We start from the raw sequence: 25,609 nt of genomic DNA, 5'->3' as shown, positions 1-25,609 counted from the left end.
TGACCAATTGAAAATAAATCTATCTTTAATTCATTTGTAATTGTCGGGAATCAAAACCGCGATGCCAGTTTCGCAGTCTAGCATCTACCCAACTACACCACAGCGCATGCCTCTTTTTAAACTTATCTGTTTTAGTGCCAAAAAGCATTTAGTGCATTTAGATAGTTCTATCGAAAATGTATGTCACTGAAATGGTTAAAAGTTAAATGCAATTAATTGGCTACTCGTGGCAAAATTGGAATTTTAAGTTTTGTACTGAATTTTTTTTGGTGGAACTGCATTTTATATAATGAAATAACAACTATATAATTTTTTCCACATAAATTTTATTTGACCAGCGACCGGGTTTCATTGTAACCGACATCAGTTTGATGATGTCGGTTATGACGAAACCTGGTTGTTGGTGAAATAAAATTAATGCGGAAAAAACTATATGGTTGTTATTTTATTATATGGAATATAACAATATAAGTATGATTTTTTAAGGACGAAGTGTTATGGATGTTCAAAAACATGGGTAGAATGGTGCATATTACACAAACGTGTAAAGGGATCATTCAAGCCAGGCGTTGACAAGCCCTGTATATAACCAATAAATTCCATATTCTAAAACTAACTAACTAACTAACCATCACGCCGCTTCCCCGCAGGGGTAGGCAGAGAGAATAGAGCGCCACACCACTCTGTCCTTGCAAACATTCTTCGCCTCTTCCACGTTCATGCATCTCCTCATACATACCCGCTGATTGTTACGACTCCTAACCTGACCACTTTCAAGTATTTGGCATACCTGATCGTGCCATGTTTTTCTCGGTCTTCCTCTGCTTCTTTTCCCGCTAACATTCGCCTCATAAATTTGTTTTACCGTTCTTTCCTCACTCATTCGTTCTACATGTCCAAACCATCTCAACACACCTTTCTTAATTTGATCGATAATGCTTATCTCAGCTTTGCATTCCTTCCTTATTTCACTATTCGCACATCTATCATACATCGTTTTGTTACACATTCTTCTGAGAGATCGCATTTCGACTGCATTCAGTCTACTTTCATCCTTCTTTTGCCAACTCCATGTTTCACTTCCATACATTAGAGTTGGAACCAGGACTCCGTTGTGCACTGCCAGTTTAGCTTCCGCTGATAGGTTTTTATTTTTATAATATAAGTGAAAAATCTATAATATGCCAAAAAATTTGGATAATTATTTTCGCAAAATACTATGGACTTTTAATGCCACAGTCTGGCTCCTACTGTTACTACATACATAAATTATTCATAATTACACTCAATTTAATGAATAAGTTTATATGAAATGTTGAAAATTATTAGGTCATTAATGTTGCAATAGCTAGTTTTTTAGACAAGAAATATGATTAATCTTTAACACATTACCTAACAGACTGTGTGTTTGTGTATGCATGTGTGAATAAAAAACCTACATGCTTTTGCAGATATTGAAAAATAAAGACTTCCGAAAATTTTTGTAGGATTTTTTTCAAATTTTGGGTTGGATTTTTTTTTAAGCAAAAATATTACAGGTTATTAAGTATTTGTGAATTCAAGATTTTACTCGAATGAATCTTACTATGTTGTAGGCAAGAGGAACAGGTATGTATCTACTACAGGTTTCCTAATTGTTAAACGCAATATGAGTCCGTTAACAGAGTTGACTTAGAAAATCTAAGTCAAATTGCTGAAGTTTTTTTTATTGCAAACATGGTTCGCATCAAATTTAGTGAACATTGTAAAGGCGAAAACAATAGGTTTTAAATTTTTTTTCCACTTTTCACTAAAAAACTACAAGTCCCAATAATCAATAGTCCGCAACTTAATTTTCTTCAAACCGAGGTAACATTTAACGAAAATATTTTTTTGGTTAAAACACAACTTTTCTATTTAAAAAAAAAAAGTTTTTCATCGAAATAAATACATGGTTTTGAAAATAAAAGAGTTATTGAAAGGTAAGGAGTATTTTTTTTTTCAATAAATATTCTTAAAAAAATTGGGCGTGGAGTGACGTGTGGCCCCTCGCGCACCCGGCCGCTTACTGAATTGTATGTTTGCGAGTAACGCTTTACAAAAACGCACTCTGCAACACAACCTAGGGTTTTGGTAACGTACCATATACCAGAGTCGATATATCGATTCGCAGTAATCTAACCGTTTTGATCTTTACCAAGAAATGACGCCATCTACTCTCGAGCCGTCCCTGCAGCAAGGCGAGGAAGGTGATTCGTGATTTCACTAGCCGAGAGGCACAATGAGACCTTTCCCAGCAAGATATTTCGAGTTACCAACGCTTTTCTAGTAGGTACAAACCTACAACAGACAGCAAAGGCCAAAGCGGCACCGTTCACAGTGTACGAATTACCGCGCGGCTTGCACAGGATTCGATATGAAACGCAACGTAGCGTGACCAAACCTATGTACGACTATTGTATTTCCTAATTACGTATAATGTATTTGAGCCAATTCGTATAAAATAGTATTAAAATATAGCGACTTAACTATGCAATTTTTGATATGTACAAAAAACACGAGGCCAAACCGACTGATATATTATTAATGTACATTTATGTTAAATAAAAATGTAAATGTGCGTTTATTCGAAATCTCACATCTCCTTAAGTTATTCACCGATTACTGTGAAATTTTTACACAACGTTACATTAAATGCGCGTGTGTTACATTATATGTATTTTAATAAATGAATATGTAACGGATGACATTAAAAAAATCAGCTGAAAAACGCAATGGCAGCGCCATCTGTTAAACGTAACAGCAGCACACGCAATACTTAACATCGCTCATGGCGGACAGCGTGCTTCTTGATAGCTGCTGTCACTTAGCATTTTCCATGTTTTCGATTTCGTTGTTATTTAATAGATTTATAATATGCATTTTCATTGCTTCACAAACATTGTGAAATTAAACATATTAGAAATGTGTGGTTCTCTTTTATATATATATTCCATTTAAACAGACTGAGTCACAGCAACGCATGGCCGGGTACAGCTTGTAACTAATACATTATTTCGCGATTACTTAATTTCTCAAATTTTAAATGAATCACGATCGATTTAATTAACGCTTGTTGTAAGTTGTAACGTATTTATAAATAAAAATAATTGAACTCGCGGTAGATGCATATCTAAAAAAGATATTAATATATTAGATTAAATTAAGCAACATACTTAATTAATTTATCTAGTTTAAAAACCACCTATTGTTCGTAGATTAAGTTTTTCCGCACGACTTTTCATAACGAGAGACACGGGCCAAACAATATGTAAGCCTTATAATATTTGTAACAGCGATCAATAATATTGTACTTGAACAAAATCATCACAAGATGTCCCTTATTTAGTGTGTGGTATGTCCATTTTTTTAAAAAGAAAGATTTATATTGGAAACAGATTGTGCGAAAGAAGGTATGCAGCTGACGAAAATTGATAAGGAAATAGGGCATAAAGATCTATCATATTTAGTGGTGTCTTATTTAGAAAATATGACAAGACGATAAGATCAGTGACAATTTTTGATTGATATAAGATATTGAATACATTGTATCTATAATATTGTATATATTGGATTGTTTTTAGGGATTAAATTTATTAATTTATTATTTTATATACACATTCGATATAATTTTTAAGATATATAAACTGAATATGCTAATAATTCTTGAATTTAATCAATCAAAACCCTTATCGGCACCCCAATGGTGCATAAGGCACTACATCATATAAACGCAGTGTTATCGTGATCGTTAACACATGAAGGAAAGGTGATCAGCCATCCGCTTCAGACACTAGTCCAGGGTAATATTGAATAAATATTACAGTAACAAAATATTTATTTGACCCCCTGGGAATCGAACCCGGGACCTCCAGTACATTACGGAGGCGGACGACATAATAGGCGAGGAGAATTTTCTTAGGGAACTAATAAATATTATTTAAAAAAAAACATGAACAATATCATGAGTGAATCCGAAATAGGAGGTTGAAGATAATAATAATCATAGTATTATATGTAGCATATTTTTCTAAATCATTCATAAAAGTATAAAATTAATCATTCGCATTGATAAAGCGAAACATAAAATGTGAAGGGACAATTTTGGAATAGATCTGTCAAAGCTAGAACAGAGTTTTATCCGTGTCGAGGTTATTGTGATAGTTGATAGTGCCACACAATACTAATTTTATATCCATATACATTTCCGTTAACAAACATTTGTCATGCACGCACGCGCACACTATGAAATGTCCATCATTATTTTCCGAATCTGGGGAGATAGAAATAAATTCCAAACAGGTACAACGTACAACTCGCAAAAAAATTATACTTGCCAAACTGCGAGAAATCTAAAAATTTGGATCAAAGAACATCGACGTGGACTTACTTGTGATTATTTTTCAGAATCAGAGTTCTCGAATCACGTTATGGAAACTAGCTACTCGTTTGACTCAAACACAATCAAATTATTACAATCAGTCACATACAAAGGGCAAGTCGTGAATAATTTAACAACAGAGGACTAAAATTAGATTACTTAGAAATATTAGAAATTAAAAAGGCAATCAATAATAATTCACAATTAATAAATACATAAGTAAATGATTTTTCTATGAGTCCGTTATTATATGTTTCCAATCAATCATCATCCCTGATCCCTTTCGACTGTGACTGCCAATCAACACAAAAAAATAAAGCCACATGAGATCTACCCAAGCTCATTTGCCTAGCCGTCAAAATATTTTGAATTTTGTTTAGTAGATAGTGTTTTAGTATTAATTAGTCTTGATAAAGAAGCGGTTAGCTTCGAAACCGGTAGACATTACAATTAAGTTAAAATAAAATAAAATAAATATAAATTATAATTTAGAAAAAGTTCAAATCGAAATAATGAAACACATACAAATTCAACAAATGAAGTTTACTTTGCGTATTCAAATATTTGAAACCATTTGAAAAACGCTTCACCGGATATGATTATCCAGAGTAGAAAAAATCACTTGTCTGCGTGAGAAATGGCGACGAAATAATTTATCGTATATTTTCGATCTCGGATACCATGCACCTTGCGGAATACATAACGAGACAATACAAGCACAAACTTTGCACTTCCGGTACTGATAAAATAGACATTTTCGTTTGTAAAAAAACTCGGTCGAGATATCGCCGGATTACTAATGAGTAAATTGTCCTCGATACATTTTAATTTAACAGGGTGGATTAAGAATATCTTTTTTAAATGATTTTTTTTTATAAATAAAAAAGTAAAAGATTATAATAATAACTATCAATAAATATTAATATACGTTTTTTATCTACCAGTGTCGATTTGAGATAAATGCAATAAAATTGATAAAAAGTAAGCATATTTTTAAAATATATGTAATGCGAATCTAGTCAACTTTTGTATTAAATTAAAGTTTATACACATTTCGTATTTTGGCACTAATATACATATAAATAATAACGAAAAAATTGGATTGTTTGTCTACTTTTATGATATACATATCATAAAAATAATAAAAAATTGGATTGTTTGTCTACTTCTGTCTTATTCTACAATAAGTTACATTTTGTTTCCTTTTTTGTATTATTATACCGACCTAACCATATAATTTAATAAAAATTAAGTATACCGTGTACTTCGTACATTTTTAATTCCGGAAAATAATTTTACATCATGACAAATCTTTATGCCGTTTCGGGAGGCAAACATATTAAATTTGTTGTTGTTGTTATTGTATGTAGGCAAAGATCAAATGCAAGTTTTGAGAGTCATACGATTGAAAATGTGTTTTATACTATGAAGCCTCACATAAATTACTAAACATATTTGGCTCATACGCTTACCCTCGATTTACGCCAATGCTGACCACCGTTTTTGCTACGAGACGTCCGCACCCTGGCTATGAGTCATGATCCACAAAGTTTGACATTAGCTTGTTGGAATGTAAACATACTGGACATATTATGTTCAACTAATACCAGCATCGGTTAGTGATAAAAGTTTTAAAAATGATTGGAAGAATAATTATTTTTACACGTCAGTGACCTTATAATGATCATATCAGTCTGTATAACGCGATTGTCTTCCCGACTTGTGAAAAATAAATCTTAATTATGTTTAAACCAACGAAACGATAACATACACATTTCGATATCGATTGAGAGTAACGAAAACTTTTTTTCTTCAGCGATGACGTGTGTAATTTAAAAATATGTTCAGAGTAGGATTTTTAAAAAAAGGATTTCCATCCTATACAATCTTACACCCTGAAGTCCATAATTTACACGTAGCTGTTTAGAATCCAGCGTAAAACAAAGGTTACGTTATTTTTTATAGGTTGTATTAATGTTTCCCGGTGAAGTTACCTTTATCCAGTCAATAATTTTTGAAGATATCCCTTCAATTTTAATTGTTTTGATAAACCGATATGTTGGCAAAAAGCATTAAACGATAGATGGGCGGGGCGCCATAATCTAAAAAATATGAATGTTAGAATCGATTGACGATTCCTGTTTTGTCAGACAGTGAACTTAAATCTAGAAAATCTGCCGGGGCTCAAAAAGGCACAAAATCAAGTTTGCTTCAAATCATTTACTCGAATAACAACTAAGCTTTATGAAAAAAACACCGAATAACTGGGTCGGCAAGTGATCAATAAACCGGAATCGACGAGTCGGTTATTTCATCGTACCCGTAACATACGAACACGTACCTGCCGCATTATAAAGAGCCGAGTATTACCGTAATCATTGAGACAGAATGAACACAATCATGGATTATGCACGATGAGCGTTGCTCTTCTCCTATCTGCAATGAATGCATCTGGGTTGCCAAGTTTCCACACTATTGAGGAAATGATCGTTCGATGCATTTTCCCCAATAAGCCAATGATTGCATGCGTAAGTGCGTGGTGCGTGACTGACTACATGCTACCGTGTCTATATTCATTTAGCGATTAGTGCATCATACTACCGAGTCGGTGTCGAGATGTAAAGTAGAATAATGGTCTCACTACGTAATTGTCATAACATTAAGTTGTGATTATTTTGTACTAGTAACTTACATAGCAGATGGGAAATGAGGTGGCAATACATTTAAAACTGGCATCTAAATGAAAATATTGATGGAAATCTGTATAATAATATTTACACGTCATAAATTTGTAATGATGTACAGTTGGATTAGGTAAAATTAACTAGGAATATAACATATGAACAAATAAAAATATAATGTCCGTAAGTAGGTGTAAATCATTATTCATATTTCGCTTCGCTGCAATTAGAGCGAATCTAATTGAAGAAAAAAAAATACTTAAGTAAAAAAAAACGTGATGCAATCTACAGAATAAATCTATTAAACAACAAATCTCGTAGGATTATATAATCAAAGCTGAGAGTAACACATAATGCAAAGAGGTTTTTCAAATTTTATTCGAGATGGAAATGGGTTTTGTATTTTATCGGAGGCAAATGAAATATATATTAAGTATTACAATACAATGGAAACAAAAACGTTCGCGACTCTGGGACCGGAACGTCTCAGATTAAAAAAAAATATATAAAAGGTTTTGTACGAAATATAATAAGCTATATCAAATGTCTTATTATTTCGGCAGAAACAGGCCGTTGCACAATGGAGGTCACACCGGACATTAGAGACTAGGAATAAGAATGATTCTCACGAAAATTTGGCAGTTTTGATCACTTGGGGCAATTATGCGGTTTGGTATATTCAGACGTTCGTCAATCCTTTCATAAACATTAAATAGTAATGAACTCCGACAAAATATGGTGGAATTGACTATTACTGTTAAAATTTTGACCTTGAAACGAAAAATCCATATAAATGATCATAATAAACGGACCGTAATATCATCAATTTAAAAATAATTACTTTCCTAGTATATTACCATCGTTCCTGTACCCCGCGTGTTTAAAATCAAAACAAAAGCAACTCGTTTTATGAGTAGCGAAATTTCTAACGACAATAAGTGGAAATTTTAAAAAAATCTGCATTTTCTTTATACATTTTCGCGCGTTCAAGTAACGTTACATTGGCAATTGGCAGGGAAGTGTGAGGAAAGTCTATATAATGAGATACATGTGACCATATTTTAAATCATTTAAAAAATATTGATAAAAAAGAAACGAATATTCGGATTTTAAAAAGTCGGATGTAACTCGCATTATTTGGGCGTTAATTCTACTCGACAATAGACATAATCTATATTTGCACAAGTTAAAAAGAAACACAATTATAAATGACTACTCCATGTAGGCGTAAACTTAAAAAAAAATATATAAAATTCTTTACAAATGATAAGACATGTGAGCAAATATGAAAAAAGCTATAAGTAGATATTTTGTATGCAATGTTTACTTTAAAGTTGGATAGGTTTGATAGGCGCCACAACATAAATATTATGATCAATAATCGTATCGTAATATTATATAAATTACGCATAATATTTGCTTACATTTTTCAGTTATCTTTAATAATATTGTAGTGTCAATGTCAGCTCATGATAATATTATTAAATATAGAATGATAAAATAATAAAAAAATATTAAAGTTCATGGAATGCAAACACTGTTTCTAAAAATTAGTAAATAATAGATTTATATTATCCACTGACACTTCGTGATGGAATTGCATTTTAATATATTATTAGATTAAAACCAATATTTTTAGCTTTTCCACTTTATTTTTATTTGACCAGCGACCGGGTTTCGTCGTTACCGACATCATCAGACTGGTGGGTCCCACCAGTCTGATGATGTCGGTAACGACGAAACCCGGTCGCTGGTCAAATAAAAATAAAGTGGAAAAGCTAAAAATATTGGTTTTAATATATTAGTAAATAATAAATACATATTTAAAAAATATGTTCAAATATTGTAGTGTTATTATAGTGAGTAATTGCAATTTTAAAAGAAAAGTCTCATAGATTAGTTAGGTAAGTACTTGAAGAGTACACAATGTGTGCGTTTCTATGTGTACCAATAACCAATCTTCATACTCAAGTACTTACTTGCATCAGGTGGAATTATTGTTTCCAGCGTCTCGTATTCATGTTGTCAATAGCTGTAAATATTGACTGACCCTGATGACCTAAATACTGCTTAATGCAAAGCAAACAAGCGGTGTCCTACTTAGCGTTAAATTAATTTACCATTATCGTAAAAGGACATTTATGGGTCCAATGTATTTGGATCAGTAAGAAAAACTGATTTACTAAAATGTGTATGCATGGGCGTAATGAACAGAATGAAATAAAATATACATATTGGTATAATTTTTTGGTCAACCTCATAAAGTATTTTGTATATTAAAAGCATTTTGAATTTTATTTTTGTACAAATAATTTCAAACCGTAATAATTTTATTTTTATGACCTGATGATGGTATGATTATTCCAAAACCGGTAGTCACGAATTAGTGTTTATTAAAGTGCTATTACACAAAGTAAACGATGAATGATGAGGAGAGGGTTAACTGAATAGAGAACTAAGACAAGGCTTTAATTCCCTATAAATAAATACGGCGGAAATTAAAAAGGAATTTAATAAACAAAAAACAAGAAAAAATGGTCATGTTTTTTTCATCGATATTTCAAATTTGTACAGTATAAATGGCAAAAATTTAAACTTGTTATCATAAAATACATATTTTTTAAATCGTTAAATTTAAGGATACGACATTTTTATCCATAAAATACCTAATGAAAAATTACTTGTGTACATTTTTTGTATGTTTGCGATATTTTCAGTATACATAAATTATAATAAAAAAGGAATACGTTTTTTTTCATTTATTCGTATTTGTATGTAATAACGATATCGTTGATGCCAAACGACAGTATTTTTTGGTCGTTAGCAGTCATTTTTGGTCAGGTCCGGTTTACAGGAAATAATAGACGAACGATTAAACAGCGACCATATTAAAGGGGGTTATAAATTCACTGTCACGGCTCTTATTTCCTTTGTAATGGCATAATGTCAGCCTGAAACCTCCGCTCGAGATGTTAATTTACTTTATTCACGTGTCACTCGATCCGACGTTAGGTATGTTAGGTAGGTACCGGCAATAGTACCTAGCTCGAAGGAAGATTTCTAAAGAATCGCTGCTCCGGTATTATGTTCTGGGGTCAATAATCTTATTTGGGAAACATTTGCGGAGGTGGATGGAATACTTATTAGAAACCATAAGTCTCCTTTGAAGAAGAGTCGGAATTGAAAAACCAGAAAATGTAGGCGGTGGCCTTCGCAGCACCGCGGCAGTGGCTGATGACACTGGAGTTCACCATCGGCTACATAGCGTTCTAACTTTATCACATACCTACACACAATTCATCACCTAACTTGATCTCCGAATATTTTACACAGTGCGCAAGTGAAACGTATCGGATCATCAGTTTAAATAAATGTACTCGTACATATATTACGTATCAGGTATCACCCAAAATTGGGTGCTTTGCCAATAAATTAAAAAAAAAAAAAAATATATATATATATATATATATATATATATATATATATATATATATATATATATATATATATATATATATATATATATATATATATATATATTACGTACACAAATAATGTGGTTCACATTTACTACTTTTGAATTTTTACAAAACGCGTAGTTTTTTCTGCACAATGCTAATGGTTTAGATGTTTAGATGAAAGCTATTATGTATCAAAGACATAGACAGTCAAACGATGAAAGTATGTTTACGTTGGCAATCCTATATATACGCGCAGGCAAACATCAAACCAGAGCTGATATTTGATGCTCTTTTCTAGGGATTTAAATCCCTAGAAAAGGATTTAAATCCCTAGAAAATATTAATTAAGATTAATTCCCATTCTTAAGAATCAGGCTCGCACTATGTTGTTGTATTAAGTTCTCAAAAACTTTGTATAAGAGAAGGAAAGTTGGGTATGACGATAATTTTCGGACGAGATAACGATATCCTATTGTTGAACTAAATGAAAGCCTTTCATAACACGCCTTGTCGCCTCTAGAATAATTATATTTTGTTTAGTGGTAAAATGATGGAACACCAGCGTAGGTAACGTACCAGAACCAAAAATTGACTCGAATTATAGCAACAATGCGGCATGGCAATTTTGTCGCATTTTCACGGGAAAATAATGATTGCATTAGGAATATCGTCACAAGTTATCTCTGTACTCTCGCTAGACACCAAAATTGCGTCAAAGCCGTTTGTTAAAGATCTTATTCGTGATGGTCGAGATTTACTGCTTTGTCATAATAACAACAATCATCATCATCTTCGTATTATTATTATTCTCGTGTCATCCGTTTCCGTTTCTCACGTTTTCAGCGTCTATCATATAACACAAGACGAAGTTTCTTTGATAATTTGCAATTACGTGATTGGTGAGGTATAATTTACTATCGTACCCGCTGTGCGTATCACAAGAAATGCACAATAATTAACAATACGTACAAAGACAGACGTCTTACACAAGAACTCGAGATTTTCCATATAAATTTCATGTAGTAAAATGCCCCGCGGAGAAGACTAAAAAGCGGATTAATATGAAAATATTAAATCCGCGTAATCTTGGAACTATCTCACGTGAAGTAATATTACAAAAGAAACGCTATTTGTTAAAATATAATGTTGTTCATAATTAATATTTTATCGCATTATGTAGGAAAATAGGCGAAGGACATCGGAAATTAATTTGTACATTCACCTAACTCATCGATGCATACTTACACAAGATCGCGCGTTTAAAGTTCAAGAAGAGTAAGCTTATGAAAGCGATCCGCCAAGGAAACAGTTATGGAATATACAGTTTCCCACACTATTGTCTCGCGGAATAATAATATAAAATATAACACGTGAATATCTAAAGATGAAATACAACGCTAGATGCGAAGGTACAATAATGGAAACCTACGCAATGGTACTCGTAAGATTGCCGACAGAGAAGTGTAATACATACTCGCTAAGTACGTGTTCATGCAAATACGATCCAAGGCAATATTCACCTGTTGTCGTGTAGAACGCATTCTTGTTCAGCTACGTACTCGTGTTGTTTTAAAGTGGATGAATAATAATGCACACTCGACGTCCATGCGCTTCAAAGCTAAAAATGGCGAACAACAAATCCAGTTTATGATTTGTATATTATAATGGGAAAAAAAAACTGAATCGACGCTTTGGCTACGGAAAATATTCGGTAATATTCATGCAGATTGTTGAAAGATATTAATATCGATCTGTTTGGAATGGATTACGGAGAGATATCGGCTGGTAAATTGGTTTGGGACGACCTTGCAACGTTATATCATAGACATACGGGGGGAAGGGGGGTTAAAATCATATTTAGGACGGGTTCGGCACGACAGATCGATGAATAAAATTTCAAAAATTGATTTATTACGCCATCGTAGCTAAACAGGCCAGGTATGGATACACAAGCATTTAATGGGCAAATAACGATTTCCAATTTCCGAATAGCAAAAAAAAGTCTGCAAGATATTTATTCAAACCTAAGTTTGAAGCATAGTACTCTATAGTAGCGAAACTTGGACAATGACTAAGAGGATCGAGAAATATTAGAATCGTTTGAGTTTGAAGGGTGAAATAAAAAATAGCCGTATTAAAAAAATGAAAACAGAAAAAGAAAGAGGATCGGATATATTCTGTGGCACGACGATCTTATCGCTCCCATAATAGAGGAGAAAATAGAAATGGAGAGAGAAAGGGGAAGACCAAGGAGCTACGTGGAACAGCTAAAGAAGGGAGACATAATATCCTACAAAGATCTTTAAAACCCAGATTTGGACAAGGAGCGGTGGAAGTCAATGCACAAACTAGAGCCTAGCTATTATATTTAAGAATAATCCCATCGTATTCTAAAGCATAAAATTACTACCAAAATAAAATACTATTTCATTCGAGAGTTATTTACAGAATCACCGTGGTTTATTTTAAACCATTTGGTTTACGAAAAAATAATTTCGAAGTTCTCTGTTCGATAGTCTGTTAATGTAGAACTAGTGTGATTATAAAAACTTAATTACAGTGTAAATATATTATGAAACTTACAGGTTTTTTATTCATAAATCTTTTGCATAATCAAATGGCAAAGATATAATTTTATGTAACGGCAGAAGTCACTCTCCCATGTCCTTAAAATGATACATATTGTCGAGAGTCGAGACTAATTTTAGCTACTCTCGCGTGTGGTATGTGGTCATAGGGCGTCATTATACTCGCAAGTATAGGGGCGACTTTAAAAAACCCTTTTAGTATCGGCGTTGACGTCTCGCTTGCCTCGGAAGAGACAGGTGATGGCTGACGGCACACATCTGTATCTGAGGAATCTTGACATTGAGCTGTTTCAAAGTAGCTAAAAACATCTGCCCGATAAATAAATGAAACGTAAAACTTATCTTTGCAAATCCTGAGTATATATCGTTGTCATACAGGAGAAATTGACCAAGTGCATTTCTTACAAAAACATGATCATTGACTATTTGATATCTTACTAGCTTAATATTGCCCTGAAAATATCCCAAAGGATTTTAAACTTTAATTTATTGACTTGGTAAAAATGACTGTTTATTTTGTTGCCAAGCAAAAGTGACTTAAATGGCCCTCCTGAACATTTTACGTTTTGGTAGTTGGTCACTTTCTCCTGTACGACTACGATATTTTTATGTCCTTTAAATCGGTGTTTACTGAGAGTGTCGACTCGATAAAAAGATAAAATAAATAAAATAGGTATTACAAAGTCATAACAAAATATCGTTCTTATGGTCTCATGGTTAGTGTCGCGGACTATTGAGTCAAAGGGTTTAGATTCAACTACCCGTCGACCACAACTCAACTGTTACTTTTACTAACACAAGCCTTTAGGCTTACCTGAAATAGTATTGAATAGAAACATTTTTAACAAAAAAAACTTAAATATTTAAAAATCTATTACTATGAATTTAATATTAAGAATCAAATTAAATTGGTGTAATTGACTTCTACCTTAGAATGTAATACGCAAATAAAAAAAAGCTTAACCAAATAGGGATGATAGGAGAAGCAGATCAGGAGAAAAATAAATACTGTTTAGAAAAGATATCGATAGTCTTGATAAAGAAGCGGTTAGCTTCGAAACCGGTAGATATTATAATTAAGTTAAAATAAAATATTCATAGTGATTTTAAAACAAAGTAAAATTTTAACTATAAAATGGAGAATCACAAAGTTAGTGATTCAAATATAAATTGTATTAGATATCTTCCATTTAAATAAGAGGGTATGTTGAATTTTGGCAGTCGACGGCTTTATCGTATTTTTCGATTAACTTGTTTCCATATTATTTATTGATTCGGCATTAAGTTTGTGGAATGACATGATTATTTTATTAAAATTAAACACATATAAGTATATTACTTTTTCGAGTTTTATTTTTATTTACGACTAGTTTCGAAAACGACGGATGTTTTCATCTTCTGATACAAATTAAAACATAATAATTTAAGTTTTAATTTGTACCAGAAGATGAAAACATCTGTCGTTTTCGAAACTAGTCGTAAATAAAAATAAAACTCGATAAAGTGGTATATTCAAGTGTTTAATTTTAACAAAAGTTGTTTCCAGATTTTTGTTGCTGTTTCTTTTCTGTGCCTTCTAGTGTAGAATAATGCCTCGGTTGACTGAAGAAAATATTTGACATATAAAGAGGTTGCACAATGTAAATTTACATAACAAATGATAGTAAAAATATACTTTTTATTATGCTATGTAAACGTGTGGCTGACCAAATGGAAAAGGTATAATATAAAGATAAACCTTTATTATTGGAGTGAACTGCATCATTCGTCCACAAGTCTCTAGCACGTGGCGCAGCTGTTTGGTGAAGTATGAATACATTTAACGACTGAGTTTAATAGGAAAAACATATTTCCGACCACAAAGCAGATACAACTAACTATGGTGTACGATAAAATAAAAATAATATTTTTAAAGATTACTTTAATTAAAAATAATATAATGAGAATAGATTCTTGGATTTTAAAGGCGTAATAACAGAGTTAATGGATTTCAACCTCGATAGTAAAAAAAAAAGCTGCGTTGACCTGTTTTCCGCATACACTCACAATTTAAAGCGATTAAAGTTACACCTGTTAAACCTAACCTAAACTAAAAACAGTTGCCTGAATTTTATCAACGCTATTTTTCCCAAGTCCAAAGAAACCGTGGGCTTTTAAAACAAAACAGGTGTATTTACGAAGCAAGTAAAATTTTTTATATGAAAATTTTTAATGTTAATATTTATGTTTTTTTAAGATGATTTCCTGACGCGACTAGTACTGGATATATTTAAAAATTAAAGACATTGAAATAAAAAAACAATTAAATCAATTATATGTTAACCCCAACAAAAACACATAAAATCACAACAAAAAGTAAAATAAAAATAAATTATATTATCAACAAACATAAACAATTAATAATAAGTGTAAGTCCCTCTCCAAGCACAAGATATTAGTCTCTTTATTAGAGAGAACTGCGTTATTAATTTTAAGATTATAAATGTAGAAATGTCTAGAAAATGAATAAAAAAAAAACAAACTTTTGTAACCATATTAAATATATTTAACAATAAATAAATTGACATTTTTTCTCCGCGCAAGAATAAATACCATACGAAAATCAGTTTTAAGTGAAAAAAGTTATTAGTAAAAAACAAGAGAAAAACGTGCGTATATTTGAAGATTTTAATTTTGTTGAGCATTGGAATTTATTCTTATTGAGTCATAATTTGTCACGATATGTGATGAAATATGTTTAATATTTCATTTATTTTTACAGCCGACACGATAAAGAAAATATCACCTACATAATACGTAATTAGTGTGGTTATATTATTGTACAACACTCGTGACCTTCACGTGTTTCATTGGCGAAGAAAAAAATGACTAAGTTGATCACGCGAGTAGTTGCATCGTTGGTTCCACCCATATTCTCTCGAGTACTTTAACACGAGTCCCGTTCCTCAGTGCATTACATATACAGAAAACGGTTATGTCGTATGTGCGTTATTATATTATGTATGAATGAATATGGATGTTTGTTTTTAAGTCATCTACTACGGTAACATCCGCTTCCAGCAACATCCAATGGTTGGGAATCTCCCGATAAGTCGAGAGCATTGTTTGACGATTTCAACAGCCGTAATAATATATCCCTGTAGTGTTGTTAGTTCTAAAATATTATTTGTTCATGTTTTTGGTCAATTACTCTCTAGGGATGGGCTGTTAGGTGTGTACCGACAGTAAATAGTTTTAGAGAATGTATGTTACTGAGCCATGATGCCGCACTCTATTACATTAATAAAAGTACCGGCATATTTTTTTGTATTTTTAGATTTGAAAAAGTACATCAAATTTACAGTCCGTAATTTATTACTTTCTTTTTATCATTTTTTTTATCACAAAAAAATTCAGGTGATATTTCAAGGACGTTCAAAATCACTCGCAAACGAACGAAGGCATAAATATGTATCATGAAAATATTTAATTATTGAAAGCTGTCCCACCATATTCCCAGATCCGATACAGAAGTATTTAGGCTTCCTGGCAGTCCATCTCTTGTAAAGCAATTTTTTTAATGAACTAAGTTGCGAAACTTAAAGAAAATGTGAAATAACTAATAATAATGTCACTGTCAATCTAAATAAATACAAGTTTGTAAAACCACCACCAAATTTTCTAGAAGTGCCCCGGTGTAGGCAGTGAAAGGGATTAGTAGTAAGTTAAATCAGTGCGTCAGCTAGATTCGATTCCGACCCAACGTTGGCCGGTACACAGACGCCTTCACAACCCCATCAGCACAGCAGACAGACACGGAACAGTGCAAAGACATTTGCAGAAAATGCTTAGTCAAATATTTAATTATTAAATGAAATTCAAATATTATTTCGCCACACTAGCGGGCACTGTCTGTATTGTACATCTAACAATTTTCATAGAATATCGCCTTAGAGAGCTAGATAGCTGGTGACTCAGTAAGCAAATCCTCATGACATGGTTCATTAGGTTTGTGGCGCATAATACGAGTTTGCTAAAGTCCAAGTGAATACCTGAGACTAAAGATTAGAAGCTGAGGCACGTGTAACGTGTGGCCAGTTTAGAATATAATCATAATCTTACAAGTATAGTAGTGCTAGTGATTAGTAGTAGTTTAGTTTGAACGAATACCTGTGGGCTGATCATGCGAAAACAACAAAACATTAGTGCTCGCTATGAGTAAAACATTATTAAGATAGCTTAATTCAAAATAAAGGTTTAGATACCTTCAAAATACAGAGATTCTATGTATATCAAAATCAGAGAAAATAACTAAAAAAAACTAACTAACCATCACGCCGGTTCCCCGCAAGGGTGGGCAGAAAGAAAAGAACGCCATACCACCCTGTCTTTGCAAACATTCGCCGCCTCTTCCACATTCATGCATCTCATGAAGAGATGTCTTCATACATACCCGCCGATTATTTCGACTCCTGACCCGGCCGCTGTCAAGTATTTAACATACCTGATTGTGCCAAGTTTTCCTCGGTCTTCCTCTGCTTTTTCCCAACTACATTTGCCTCATAAATTTGTTTAACCGTTCTTTCCTCACTCATACGTTCCACATGTTTAAAGGAGAATTTCAAAATAAATTTGAAACGCACACAAATCAACCGAGAATTGTCTGAAATATTTGGTATCTTACTAAACCTTTGCTTCTTTATAGTTTCTACGGGCATTTTATTAAGTCAACTAAATATTAAATACAGTAATATGTACGCTCAAAGAACCCCGATGGATATTTATCGGAAGTTTATCTAAAACACGTATGTATTATTGTGAGAATGCATAATATTATTATGCATGGTTTACTTCTACCTACAATAAAATAATACAAAGTATAATAGCAATAATGAACCATTTATATGCAAAGCATTCACTAAAAAATGAGATAATATCTAATATGATAATACTGAAGTGGGCGCAGACCAACCAGACCACACAAAGTAACAATACGCGTCAGTGTAAACATACGAGTATAATAAATAAATAAAACTGATAACGACATCGATAATACGTGAACTCTATGGAAGGTTCCTTTTTCGGTTGGTTCCGTAGTTTGGCTGTTATCACCAGTACGCATTTCTGGCTAGATCCCCAAAATAACCCCGATGATAATATTTAATTACAGTAACCCCCCTATAGCGTTGAGATAGTTGCCGTGTTATCTGAGGGAACGTTATAAGGGGTAAAAAATTTAAATTGTATATTATTATTATATTAAAAGTAATAATTTTGTGGTATGGTAATATAACACTCTCCTTATCATTTATCGTTCACGATTATTACGTGTCAATTTACTTTTAATGACCTGATAATGGAATGATTATTCCGAAACCGGTAGTCACAAATTAGTGTTTTTTTTTTCAAGTGGTATTACACAAAGTGAACGGTGAATGATAAGGAGTGTTGTTTTAAATTGTATTTTTCATTTAAACCAGCCGAAATTACTAAAAATTTGTCATTATAAAATTAAAATACATTTTTAAAAAAATAACCCCCTACAACGTTCGCCCCGATAATGCGGTAGTTATCTCAATGTTATCGGGGGTTTTCTGTACCTCAGTTCTCATGTTAAGAACATCCAAATTTCAGGTGATTTCCGACATTAGGTGACGACAGAAGAGAGATATTCCTATACGAGGTACATAGATATAATGACGTGGCCAAACAGATAAAAAGATATGTATCGGTAATATAAAATAAATTGAACAGTTAATTTGCTGGTATGTAATACGGGCTGCCCGTATTACTCGCTGTGTTCAACAGGTGGTCGAACCAATCAATTATTGGGTAACCGACCGAGTACGTCTGGTGTCTGGCTGTATTGTCCCCAAGACAAGGGGAAACTGTGATGAAACAGTATTATCTATCTTAATGTCTAGTAATTGCTGTAAATTAACTTTCTGTATCGGGGAAAACGGGCAATTATTTAAGGTTTTATCACTACGCGAGTCATGGTGGAAGCCATAATGGGGCGAGGTATATAAGTATTTAAAAAATAAATAAATAAACAAGAAGCGTTTACTTGTTTTTAATTTGTTAATGTAATGACAATATACTGTGTAGATATTCTCAGCACGTCAAGAGAACAATGCACTCGTTCAAAGAATAAAAGTCGCACATAAACAACCATTTACTGAGCTAAATCAAGGAGATAACTGTGTCAATTTGTTACAAATTGTTATTCCTTTAGTACCTCCGTACCGCAAACGTGCCTTCCGTAGCTTTGTAGTACGAATTGCGGGTACTTTATAATGCACTGTAATGTTGTATGATGCATCTTGAATCGGTTGTGGAATGTCAAACACTCGAAGAGGAGAAGGGGTTTCCAAAACCAGTAACGAGTTACAAACTCACCGTATATTATTATTCAATACGCACACAGCGGAGATAAGTCAGAAGTCAGGGCCGCGTATGTGTGTATTCCGTACATTATTCACACACCTCCCGAAATGCCACGACGAGAGGAATTAACGAGTTAATAATTCCATGCCCGAACGGTATAATTGTTATTGAATTTGGGTCCGAGAAGAATGGTCTTCGAGCACAAAATGAGATCATCTTGCGAAATTCATTTGCGCTTCACCACCGGCACCGGTAGCGAGAACTTCACGTAACCGAGTTTACTCCAAGCAACTGAGAAGAACCGACCAAAACCGTTATACGTGACTAGAGGCTACACTAGTTTTTTTTTTACATGCGATCGCATAATAAACTGATCGAGAACTACAAATTAATAAATATTAATAGAGATAAAGAATCTGGTACCGTTGACTTCTGGGCTTTGGAAGCTAGAGTCGCACATTCTAATTTGCAGATTAACGATATAATATATATCCACTTCTTCTTCCTGGCTCCATCCCAACTTATCGTCTTTGTAGACTGTTAGGGTGAGCTCTCCTCGTCCTCAGGCTGTAGGTCCTTCTGTCATATAAAACGTCATCTAGGTCATGCCTTCGAATCGTGTTATCTTTCCGTAGCATACATGATTTTTTTGGTCTTCCTCTAGATGTCTTTCGAGGAAGATTCATGGCGATCGCCTGGTTTACAACATATTCTGGTTCTCTACGTCTATGTGCTCATACCATCTCAATTGCCTTTCCCCTACCTTACTAGTGATGTCAGTTACACCCAGGCTTCCGCGAATGCGTGAACTCTTTATTTTGTCTCGATATATGAACATAATAATTCATAAAAATAGCATCAAAGGAAAAATGTACATGCAAATTCAATGTTAAGCATTACTTCAAAATAAAATGGCTAGAAGTTTATTTCCGTATTGTTAGGTAATGCTTCAAATAAATAATGAGCAGGTACAGGTATATTGAGTATTCTCGAAACATAATATCTACATCGTGCTTTGTGTAACGACTAGTTGAAAGATTTGAATGCCCCATAATTATGAACGGTAAATGATATAGACTGCCGAACAAACATGCACTGTTTTTACATAATGCCCGTTTTCAAATGTCACGCCCGCTTGTAAAAGATCGAATTGTGCAAGAAAGTTGCGAGCCAACTACGGTACGGTGTGAATGGAACAAAAACGGGAATCATTATCAGCAAGACCATAGTACTGACAGCTAAATATCGATCTGTCGGTAATTTGACACGGAGAGTATCAGCGGTGTTATGTAAATAATCCAAGAGGCATTCACACTTGTGTAAAGTATGAACGCATTTGAGCTGCATACAATGCACGCTTATTTATGTTATATTACAAACAATAACAAAAAATAAGCGAATATTGCGCATTTGAATATTTTGTTTTTTGAAATGCTCAATTACATTTTTTAAGATATTACAAATTCATGAAAGATCTGACGATACGTAAAAACAATATTCTATTGCATATAAAAAAATTACTCGAGTTTTTCCACACATATACTTAATATATATTTTTTCCACAATATATGCGGATTTTGTTGTTGTTATTTTATTACATAAAAAGCAGTCCCATCAAGAAATACCAGTTCAAAACTTAAATTCTATTAATGTAAGAGAACTAATTCAGCGGTTTTGTTCAACTTTATCAAATTTAGTTAATTACAGATTGAATTGTTAAAATAACACAAATAATCATACAAACGTATAAAAAGTGACCTTGATACAAGAAAAAAAATCTGTACCGGAGAGCCAACCTTAATCGATTTTGGAATAACATTCCTTTATTCAAACGCCGATAAAAGAGTCTTTATTGAATAAATGAAATAAAAGAATATGGCTATCTTTAAAAAATAAAAAGTTATGAAAAGGTAAAATATATTTCCCGCGAAGTAATCTGATTTTGAGATAAATTGGTTTTCGAGTACGGAATACTGCCAGAGCGGAATATTGACAAAAAATGGCACGAGGATTTATAAGAAATAATATCACATAATAATTTTATACATAATTCACGTCAGGGTATTTTTTCACCATTTATGAACCATTCAAATTGGAATTTATGAGCAATTATAAAATGTAAATAATGATATATGGTAGCTATGTAGGAGATAAAGTTTGTACCAAATTTACATTTAACGGGTAGGTAGAGGTGCTGCCATTTGCAAAGTGACCATGGTGTAAAAATGCAAAATATTCGATTTTATTTTTAACGCGAGTACAAAATATAATTTGGACGTATCGAGATAACAAGGCGACTACAAATATTTTTAATAGATTCTGCTTTGAAGTCTGAGAAATGTATTTAATGTCTTTATACAAACATTGTGACGCAAAACGGGACAGCGAGAATAATCTTATAAAAAGTAAGTAGGTACAACAAGATTTTAAATGACCAAATCCCTTTTTTTATTAAATCAAAGTGTGTATAAATCGTTTTTATCAGTGAAACCATCGAATGCAATATCCGATCGCAATGGTTTATCAACAAAAAGATTGTCTTTTCTCCGAGTTAAGTTTAAGCTGCAGAAATGGTCACTGTATTATTTAAACATTAAAATGAGCGCCCACCTCTAGAGTTAAATACGCACTAACAGGTATATTATTGCTTCGTTGATAAGGTCGCTTTAACGACAAAAATTAATCAACAAACACGATTCTAATACATTTACGAACCTGCATACTACACAAATTATTTGTTTACGTGTTAGAGCAGGCATTCTCATCTAGCTAATGTGTCTAATATTATGTATGGCTGCACGGCGATTAAAACCGATAGTGACCGAAGCCTCATACATGGAAAATTCCTAGAAATGCACGATTTTAAAACGATCAACGATACGTTTTCTTCGATTGGTTTGTGTGTGAAGTTTGAACTTACTCGACGACAGTAAATAATCCCATTAGGAAGTGGGAAGGAAGGGATACTTGCATACTTTGCATATAAAACTATACACACGCGGTAATAATAATTATTATTTATTTATTTTTAATTTAAAAAAATACTTAGTACATACCACTATTTCTTAAAATGTACTGAGACACGTGTTTCGATACATTCCGCATCATTTTCAAACACCGTATTTTAATTAAAAATGGATAGGTTTTACCACAAAGTGACTGCCGAATCAATAAATGAAATTATTTATTTAGATGGGAATTGCATTTATTATTTACCTTGATTATTATGTACAAGGTATATAGATCATTAAGTTGATTTTGTTTTTTTTCTAACTAAATAAAGATTTTTTATTTAAATCTGTGTTGGGAACAGGAGGGACCTCCTAGTGGGGGCCAATCAGGAACTTCTCAGCATTTGCTCTTTGCTGGGAGAAAATCACATAAAACTCCTCAGAAAAAGGCAGACTGTTGACTGTCATCAACAGGCCTTCCGTTCAACTAGATTATTATTAATTAGGTATTTTTGTTAATAAATAAATATAATCAATGTTATACGTTGCTGATTGACCGCACTGCAGTCTCTCATTTGGGCTAGTGTCAGTAAATTTAAAATAAATAAATTTAATTATAAAATTTATCAGATTTAAGTTTCGTACTGACATTTCTTAGTTGAACTGCATTTCGTATAGTAAAATCACAACTATATAGTTTTTCCATATACCTATTATCTGTGGAATATATTTGAAAAAAAAAACAATAGTTGTTATTTTATTAAATAAAGTTTGTCATTTAAAAAAATAATTAAAAATAACTACTGAGAATGAGTTGGTTCGCACTAACTAGCACATGTTACGATACACATTACACATTTATGGCAAAATTACATAAGACATGCAATTGATTGAGGTAAACTAGGAAAAAAAGAATATGGTAATATACGTGCGTCTTTACAGTTTTTAGAGCATACTAAACTGTATTCGTGTTAGCGTAAAATATCATAATAAGAACGATTTGTGCAAACATATTATATGTGTATTTAGACATAGCCAGATACAAATTTATGATAATTAAAACAAAATTTTGAAACACAGCTTTACATCAATCCATAAAAAAAGTCGTACAAACTATGGGTTGTTATACTGAAAAAAATCATTTGAAGAGTCCCGAATGAAAAAAAAGCATAACATAGTTTTCTAACCAAATCGAGATAAGAAGAAAATAAGAAAATGTTTTTTTTTCGTTTCGTCGAGATTACAACTCATGTTCAACATCAATACAGGAAGCCCCCTTATAATGTTGAGATAGGTACCGCGTTATCGGAGGGAACGTTATAGGAGGTAAATGTTTTTAGATTGCATTTTAATTTAATATTGACTCATTTCAGTCATATCTGCTGGTTTGTAATATTAAAATTTATAACATTAACCCCTTATAACGTTCCCTCCGACAATGCGTAACCTATCTCAACGTTAATAGGGGGGTTTACTGTATAGTATAAAACACTGCCGGTTATTAAAATTAGATTAGCAGAGATATATGAAATAGACATTGCCAGAAATCCACTCGATTATAACGTATTATTTTATGACTCAGTAGTGCCAGTGGCGTTCGGTAATCACAAAACGGATATTTCAGCTCTGCATCTGGTACGATGCGGACCGAAACCACATGTTAACCCGACGAGACCGGATTGAGGTTTCCCGGTTCGTGGCGGGATCGAGTGTGGAAGGAAGGGACCGAGAAGGAATCACACACCGCTGGTCAGTATATTTATAAATTCACTATTGAATAACCACTGCGGTCTAAGGAACCTTGTACTAATTGACTTAGCGAAACTTCGCCGCTAACTAAAGCAAAACCACCGTCTTAACTAAACAGGCAGGAAGTGTTTTGCTGTCGCTGTATTGGCTGTGCATTGGGCACGTGGAATTCATACTAGCGAGTGTTTAAAATTTTAACAGTGAAATGGAACGCAGACTTTGTTTTAATACCATATCGCTCATTTGGTGCAACATGACGAAATTACACTTATAAAAAAAAAACAAATTGAATATGTCAAAATGTGTGGAAAGACTATTTACGGGAGAAACATCGTCAGAATTGATTTTGTGGTGAAATACTGCGAGATGGCGCGAGTGTCATTGTAGAATTGAGTAAAATGGCGCCATTTCTGTTGCTCCAACGTCTGAATGGCATCTGCTGTAATATTTCTAAAAGTGTAATTACGCTACTGTTGCACCAAATGAGCGATATATTGATTGCATTTCGTTATAGAAGCGTTGATCTGCCGAAGACTGCCCGCAGAAGACAGGACGAGTCGGGTTTGGTGATATTGAGGAAACTGGTAATGAAACCGGACGGATAGTCGATGGCAATGAACGCGTTATGGAAGACTGAAGAGTCCTTGCAACTTTTTCTTTGCGATCGGTTTCGCTTGTCTACCCATAACTCGATACACAGGGATCAACGTGCGTGTTCAAAGAGCATGCATAACGTGGAACTGTGCAGGTAGATAATCACAAAACATAAATTAAAAAATACATTAATGTAATGATAATACAAGGAATATTAACTTGTACCAAAAATACATGATTAATTTTTATTTTATTATTATGAACTAATCGAGACTTTTTGTAATTACCTGTATTATTTATATTGGTAGTAATTATGAAAATTTAGTCGTCACAATAGGTATGGATATAATAAATGTCTCGAGAATAATTGATGCGTCATTATCAAAATGTGCGAAACACTTTCGAAGAAACAATGATACATTTTGAGGCGCTCGTTACATTGAAGAAATCTTGTCTCGGATAAACTGAAAATTAATTATACAACGGTTAATTTACTTCTCTTCACATCTCGCTATTCCCTAATGTGGGAAAATGCTTTTTAGTGACCTTTACAAGAAAACGTTCACAGAGCTGGTTGGATTACAAAAGGGCGACCCGGTTCAGTAGTAGAAGGTACAATGTACGAACGGTGTACAACAACATGTACAGAATAATGTACATGTACAGATCAGAGTGTAAGATGTATTGTTTATGGTGACCAAGCATCAAACCAACATTTTCGAAACAGTATTGAACTTTGCACGAATACAGGTAGGTATGGGAAAATTAGCTATGCGTTCCAGTCATGATGACCGCTCTATATTAGAGCTATCACGTTCAT

General features: G+C 33.1%; 1 protein-coding gene across 1 annotated transcript in view; it reads right to left on the bottom strand.

The window, feature by feature from the left end:
* LOC148312538 (uncharacterized) overlaps window positions 1-25,609 on the bottom strand; it is a 71,052-nt gene that overhangs the window by 5,567 nt on the left and 39,876 nt on the right. The window lies entirely within an intron of this gene.

The sequence above is a fragment of the Brachycentrus maculatus genome, unplaced genomic scaffold (assembly GCF_059751285.1).
Source record: "Brachycentrus maculatus isolate JH-2025_06_01 unplaced genomic scaffold, ASM5975128v1 h1tg000039l, whole genome shotgun sequence".
Taxonomy (NCBI): Eukaryota; Metazoa; Arthropoda; class Insecta; order Trichoptera; family Brachycentridae; genus Brachycentrus; species Brachycentrus maculatus.
This window is presented reverse-complemented; position numbering and strand designations above follow the sequence as displayed.